This window comes from Triticum dicoccoides, chromosome 1B (assembly GCF_002162155.2).
Source record: "Triticum dicoccoides isolate Atlit2015 ecotype Zavitan chromosome 1B, WEW_v2.0, whole genome shotgun sequence".
NCBI lineage: Eukaryota > Viridiplantae > Streptophyta > Magnoliopsida > Poales > Poaceae > Triticum > Triticum dicoccoides.
Window position 1 is genome coordinate 379,432,901 of NC_041381.1, and position 7,940 is coordinate 379,440,840.

A 7,940-nucleotide genomic window follows, 5' to 3' on the forward strand; every position below is an offset into this window, starting at 1 on the left:
ACGAGGTCGATTCCTCGCCTAAAGCAGAAACAATCTTTAAGGATTTTAAGACCTCTCGAACAGCGACCAGCTCTCGCCGCATCATGCCGGTTAGTTTTCGGCTTTCTCTAGTGAGGTGCTCGTCCGGAAGAACCGAGACACAATCGCAGTAGTTCTCCCTGCACTACCTTAGCCGATATAACGGAAGGTAAGGTACCAAAACAAGGGAGCCGGGCTAACCCAACTATTGAACCAAGACATGATTTGGAGCTGATGCATATAGTGCTATAAGTTCGGGGTGCCGCACTGTCGAAAGTGTTTGGACTTGTCTTGCCGTATTAAGGGGCGCCATAAGAAGCCCCTGGCAAACTAAACGTACCAAAGTGTACAGATGCAATAGTAAATAAACATTTATAGAAAAAATGTACAGATAGGAATAATAAGCTGAAGTTGTATATAATCTCCCATTGATGTAAAATACGTCTAAGCGTATGTTTACAATGAATGCATTAAGCAGAGGTAAATAGGACTATTTGACATGTCCTATCCAAGGGCGGGCCGCATATAGGTATGTAAAACAGGTAAAACGATCGTGAATAGATTCCACCTGGGTATTCCTTTCGTGCGTAAAGCCTTTTGCTTCCTTGGATTTCTCTCCTGTGAAAGTCCGATAATCCGGCTCTTCTGAAGAGGCTGCCCCAAAGTAGGTTCCTGAAAGATAGAGAGGGTTATTAAAGTGTGTTGCGGCTGAGCCGCATTGTTGTGCCTCCGCCTATGCCCATGGTATTTTGAGTGCGTAATTGTATACGTGCAGCACGAGTGCTGCCTTAATGGGGCTGGAGCGGAGGCCGGACTGCTAGTCATGCTCTTGGCGTGCCTGACGATCCTGTTGCGGGGTACTTCGGACTCGCTTGACGGTGTTCGGAGTTGTTGTCGCCAGATTGGTGGTTTACCATAGGAAGCTGCTTTGTACTTCTGCCGTGAGGGCTGCAGTATGCTCTTCTGTATGGAAAGAGCGGTCCATGTTTCCGTTGACTGTTATGACCCTGCAAGGTCCTGGCATCTTGATCTTAAGGTATGCATAGTGTGGTACCGCATTGAATCGAGCGAACGCGGTTCGTCCAAGTAGTGCATGATAGCCGCTACGGAAAGGGACGATGTCAAAGATTAACTCCTCGCTTTGCAAGTTATCCGGAGATCCGAAGACCACTTCCAGTGTTATGGAGCCCGTGCAACAAGCCTCTACCCCTGGAATTACACCTTTAAAGGTAGTTTTGGTGGGCTTGATCCTTGAAGGGTCAATGCCCATTTTGCGCACTGTGTCCTGATAAAGTAGGTTCAGGCTGCTGCCGCCATCCATAAGGACTCGCGTAAGGTGGAATCCTTCAAAGATTCGGTCTAGGACTAATGCGGCTGAACCGCCGTGACGGATGCTGGTAGGGTGATCCCTACAATCAAAGGTGATCGGACAGGCTGACCATGGGTTAAATTTTGGGGCGACTGGCTCCATCGCATAGACGTCCCGTAGTGCTCGCTTCCATTCCCGTTTGGGGATGTGGGTGGCGTAGATCATATTGACCGTTTTCATATGTGGAGGGAATTCCTTCCGCCCCCTATGTTCGGATGCCGGGGCTCTTCGTCATCGTCACTGTGCATCCCCTTGTCCTTGTTCTCGGCATTTATCTTGCTAGCCTGCTTGAACACCTAGCAGTCTCTATTAGTGTGATTTGCTGGCTTATCCAGGGTGCCGTGAATTTGGCATGAGCGGTCAAGTATGCGGTCCAGACTGGACGGTCCCTGACTGTTTCTTTTGAACGGCTTTTTCCGCTAATCGGATTTTGAACCACTGAATCCGGCGTTGACTGTCGTGTCTTCAGTGTGGTCGCCATTGTTCCGACGCTTATGTTTGTTGCACCGTGGCTTGCCGTTATTGTCTCGGACGTCTGAAGTGCTGGAGTTTATTGGCGTGGTGCTGCTGCGAGCCAACCAGCTATCCTCGCCTGCGCAAAAGCGTGTCATGAGTGTCGTGAGGGCTGCCATGCATTTTGGTTTTTCCTGGCCGAGGTGTCGGGCGAGCCACTCGTCGCGGATATTATGCTTAAAGGCCGCCAGGGCTTCGGCGTCCGGACAGTCAACAATTTGGTTCTTTTTAGTTAGGAACCGAGTCCAGAATTTTCTGGCTGAATCTCCGGGCTGTTGGGTGATGTGGCTCAAGTCATCAGCATCCAGTGGTCGCACGTATGTGTCCTGGAAGTTGTCGAGGAAGGCGTCCTCCAGGTTTTCCCAAATGCCAATGGAATTTGCCGGCAGGCTATTTAGCCAGTGCCTGGCTGGTCCTTTGAGCTTAAGGGAAATATACTTGATGGTGTGTAGATCGTCTCCGCGGGCCATGTGAATGTGGAGAAGGAAATATTTGATCCAAGCTGCAGGGTCTGTTGTGCCATCATATGATTCAATGTTTACGAGTTTAAACCCTTCTGGAAATTCATGATCCATCACTTCGTCAGTGAAGCAGAGGGGGTGTGCGGCGCCTCTATGCCGGGCTATGTCACGACGCAGTCCGACTAAGTCTGGTTGGTTGTGTTTGGCTCGGCCGGATTTATTGTTAGTGTATCCGGCATGACGGTCATCGTCATGTGCTGTGGCGCGCCCCCATGATCCGTAGATCGATCTTCGTTGTCCTGCATTGTTTCCCAATATGTCTCGCAGGTCCTGCGTATTGCCCCGGGCCGTAGTGAACTGGCGTGGGGGTGCGGGCTGGTATTCGGGCTGATATGCCGTTTTATCCCGGCCACGAGGTGGCCGGTCAACCGTGTGGTGCTCGAGTCCATATTCCTCGGCTGCCAGGACTTCTGTCCATCTTTCTGTGAGCAGGTCTTGATCATCTTGGAGCTGCTGCTGCTTCTTTTTCAGGCTCCTCGTAGTGGCCATAAGCCGGCGCTTGAAGCGCTCCTGCTCCACGGGGTCCTCAGGCACGCCGAACTCGTTGTCGCCGAGTCTAATCTCGTCTTTGGAGGGGGGCATGTAGTTGTCCTCCTCCGGATATCCGTCCGTCGCCTGTTCGTCTGGGCTGACCTGCCTATCTTCCTGCTCGGCCTGCTCGAAGGCAGGCTGATCGAGGTTGTATTCATCTTCGGCACCATCCGGATTGTTTTCGTCTCCTGTGCTGGTATTGCTGTGGTGGGGCTCGGAGCGGCGCCGACGACGCCCATGCTTCGCTTTCTTCCCTGAGGGGTTATCCTCCATTGCCTCATCGCCATTGGTTTCCTTTGGAGTATCCACCATATATATATCATATGAGGACGTGGCTGTCCACCGCCCCTTGGGCGGTGGTTCCTGTTCTTCTCTTACATCATCGTCCATACCGTCGATGTCTTCAGAGTCGAAGTCAAGCACGTCGGTTAAATCATAGATCGTGGCAATGAAGTGGGTGGTGGGTGAGCAATGAATTCCTTCGTCGCCTACTTCCCACTCGAGCCGGACATAGTTCGACAAAGAGTCTCCTGACAAAGAGAGACATTTTAACGAGTTCAACATGTCGCCAAAGGGCGAGTGCTGGAAGATATCCGCGGCAGTGAACTCCATTACCGGAGCCCAACCAGATTTGACGGGCTCGGAGGTGCGCAGATTGGAACCTATAGCCGGATACGAGTCCGGGGGTCTGGTTTCACTGGCTTTCTTGGGGGTGAAGTCTGTGTTTGGCTCTACTGCCGATGGGTATGCGGCCTCCGGGGCTGGGTCCAACCACCCGTCCTCGGGCGACGCAATTTGCCCCGGATTTAGGTCCGGGGCTCCTGCTGGGGCGATATCCTGAGCATTGTCTGACAGCAGGTCTAAGCCCTGCTCATCGTGACTGTACGACGCTCCTGGCTTGGGCCCGAATCCGTTGAAGATCAAGTCTCCGCGGATATCGGCCGTGTAGTTCAAGTTTCCGAACCTGACCTGGTGGCCAGGGGCGTAGCTGTCGATCTGCTCCAGATGGCCAAGCGAATTGGCCCGCAGTGCGAAGCTGCCGAACACGAAGATTTGTCCGGGGAGAAAAGTCTCACCCTGGACCACATTGTTGTTGATGATTGAAGGAGCCATCGAGCCTTGCAGCAACGACACAGAGGAACTCTCAATGAAAGCACCAATGTCGGTGTCAAAACCGGCGGATCTCGGGTAGGGGGTCCCGATCTGTGGGTCTAAGGCTCATGGTAACAGGAGATAGGGGACACAATGTTTACCCAGGTTCGGGCCCTCTCGATCGAGGTAAAACCCTACTTCCTGCTTGATTGATATTGATGATATGGGTGTTACAAGAGTTGATCTACCACGAGATCGTAGAGGCTAAACCCTAGAAGCTAGCCTATGATGATTATGATTCTGTCTCTAAGGACTAAACTCTCTGGTTTATATAGACACCGGAGAGGGCTAGGGTTTACATGGAGTCGGTTACAAAGAAGGAAATATAATATCTGGATCGCCAAGATTGTCTTCCACGCAAAGGAGAGTCCCATTCGGACACAGGACAAAGTCTTGAGTCTTGTATCTCACGGTCCAACAGTCCGGCCAAAGTATATAGTCCGGCTGTCCGAATACACCCTAATCCAGGACTCCCTCATTTAGCTTTGGGTTCAATCTTGCGGTGTCCTTTCCCAGTGACAGCAGGGGCAGCAAGGCATGTATTGTATTGTTGCCATCGAGGATAAAAAGATGGGGTCTATATCATATTGCATGAGTTTATCCCTCTACATCATGTCATCTTTCTTAATGCGTTACTCTGTTCTTATGAACTTAATACTATAGATGCATGCTGGATAGCGATCAATGTGTGGAGTAATAGTAGTAGATGCAGGCAGGAGTCCATCTACTTGTCGCGGACGTGATGCCTATATACATGATCATGCCTAGATAATCTCATAATTATTCACTTTTCTATCAATTGCTCGACAGTAATTTGTTCACCCACCGTAATACTTATGCTATCTTGAGAGAAGCCACTAGTGAAACCTATGGCCCCCGGGTTTATATTTTATCATATAAGCTTTCAATCTACTTTTATTTGCATCTTTACTTTTCGCATCTATATTATAAAATACCAAAAATATATTTATCTTATCATACTATCTCTATGAGATCTCACTTTCGCAAGTGGCCGTGAAGGGATTGACAACCCCTTTATTGCGTTGGTTGTGAGTTCTTTGTTTGTTTGTGTAGGTGCGTGGGAATTTTGAGGAGCCTCCTACTGGATTGATACCTTGGTTCTCAAAAACTGAGGGAAATACTTATGCTATTATTGCTGCATCACCCTTTCCTCTTCAAGGAAAACCAACGCAAGCTCAAGATGTAGCACTTGCCACCGCACTCTGCCGCGCTGGAGCTCGCGCCACTGTTCAAATGGCCCTGTGCCGCTAACCTGAGGGCCCGAGACACTAACTAATAGATTAGGTGCTAATCTAGTTGCTAATAGTCGTCGTCGGCCGACCCTGTTTCAATTAACATTTGGATTAAACACTCTCACTGACAATGTGGCCCCACCTCACTAATTGACTTAATTAGATTAATTAAACCCTGTTAGAACATGTCTTGCCAACCAGCGCGGCAGAGTGCTGTGGCAAGTGCTACGTCTTGAGCTTGCGTTTGGTTTCCTTGAAGAGGAAAGGGTGATGCAGCAATAGTAGCGTAAGTATTTCCCTCAGTTTTTGAGAACCAAGGTATCAATCCAGTAGGAGGCTCCTCAAAAGTCCCACACACCTACACAAACAAACAAAGAACTCACAACCAACGCAATAAAGGGGTTGTCAATCCCTTCACGACCACTTGAGAAAGTGTGATCTGATAGAGATAGTATGATAAGATAAATATAATTTTGGTATTTTATAATATAGATGCAAAAAGTAAAGAGGCAAATAAAAGTAGATTGAAAGCTTATATGATAAAAGATAGACCCGGGGGCCATAGGTTTCACTACTGGCTTCTCTCAAGATAGCATAAGAATTATGGTGGGTGAACAAATTACTGTCGAGCAGTTGATAGAAAAGCGAATAATTATGAGATTATCTAGGCATGATCATGTATATAGGCATCACGTCCGTGACAAGTAGACCGACTCCTGCCTGCATCTACAACTATTACTCCACACATCGACCGCTATCCAGCATGCGTCTAGAGTATTAAGTTCATAAGAACAGAGTAACACATTAATAAAGATGATATGATGTAGAGGGATAAACTCAAGCAATATGATATAAACCCCATCTTTTTATCCTTTATGGGAACAATACAATACGTGCCTTGCAACCCTTTCTATCACTGGGTAAGGACACCGCAAGATTGAATCCAAAGCTAAGCACTTCTCCCATGGCAAGAAAGATCAATCTAGTAGGCCAAACCAAACTGATAATTCGAAGAGACTTGCAAAGATAACTCAATCATACATAAAAGAATTCAGAGGAGATTCAAATATTTCTCATAGATAAACTTGATCATAAACCCACAATTCATCGGATCTCGACAAACACACCGCAAAAAGAGTTTACAATGAATAGATCTCCACAAGAGAGGGGGAGAACATTGTATTGAGATCCAAAAAGAGAGAAGAATCCAACTAGCTAATAACTATGGACCCGAAGGTCTGTGGTAAACTACTCACAATTCATCGAAGGGGCTATGGTGTTGATGTAGAAGCCCTCCATGGTTGATTCCCCCTCCGGCGGAGCGCCGGTGAAGGTTCCAAGATGGGATCTCGTGGATATAGAAGGTTACGGCGGTGGAAATTGTGTTTTGGTGGCTCCTTGGATGTTTTCGGGGTACGAGGGTATATATAGGAGGAAGAAGTACATCGGTGGCTGCTCGAGGGGAGGAGACAGGAGGGCGCACCCAAGAGGGGTGGGCGCACCCTCCTATATCCTGGCCACCTTGTTTGCTTCTTGACTTGCACTCCAAGTTCTCCGGATCACACTCGTTCCAAAAATCACGCTCCCAAAGGTTTCATTCCGTTTGGACTCCGTTTGATATTCCTTTTCTTCGAACTGAAATAGGCAAAAAAACAACAATATGGGTTGGACCTCCGGTTAGTAGGTTAGTCCCAAAAATGATATAAATGTGTAAATTAAAGCCCATAAACATCCAAAAGGGGTAATATAATAGCATGGAACAATCAAAAATTATAGATACATTGGAGACGTATCATAGGGTCAGCACGCTTAAAATTTGTTGACGATATAGTGTTATATGAGTTATATGACTTGGTGATTGAATGTTGTTTGGAGTCCCGGATAAGATCATAGATATGACAAGGATCTCCGAAATGGTGCAGAGCTAAAGATTGATATATAGGACGATGATATTCGAACACCAAAAGAGGTCGGAGTGCACCGGGTAGTCAACTGGGCACCGAAAGGGGTTTCGGACACCCCTGGGAGGTCTATGGGCCTAATGGGCCAAGAGGAGACACACACCAGCCCGCAAAAGGGGGCTGGTACGCCCTCTCCCCGGCTGCCAGCCCTAGGGAAGGAAAGGAGGGAGGGCTAGCCCCTCCTGCCTTCCCCTCCACATGGGAGAAAGGAAGGGAGGCGCCACCCTCCCCTGCCTTTCCCCGCTCGCCTAGTAAGGCAAGGGGGGCGCGGCAAGAGGCAGGACTCCAAGTGGGATTCGGCCCCACTTGGGGCGCCTCCTTGGCTACTCCTCCCTTCCCCCACGTGTATATATATATATATATATATATATATATATATATATATATATATATATATATATATATATATATATATATATATATATATATATATATATATATAGGGAAAATCCATCCTACCACCCGGTGGTAGTTACCCCACATATCTCATATACTACCATGTGGTATTATATATACTATTTTATTATTTTAAATATGTTCATATACTATATCTAAGATAATTGAAAGCAAGTTACATGAAAAATTTCATATGAGCCCATAGTTTTTGTTATGTTTGTGAAAT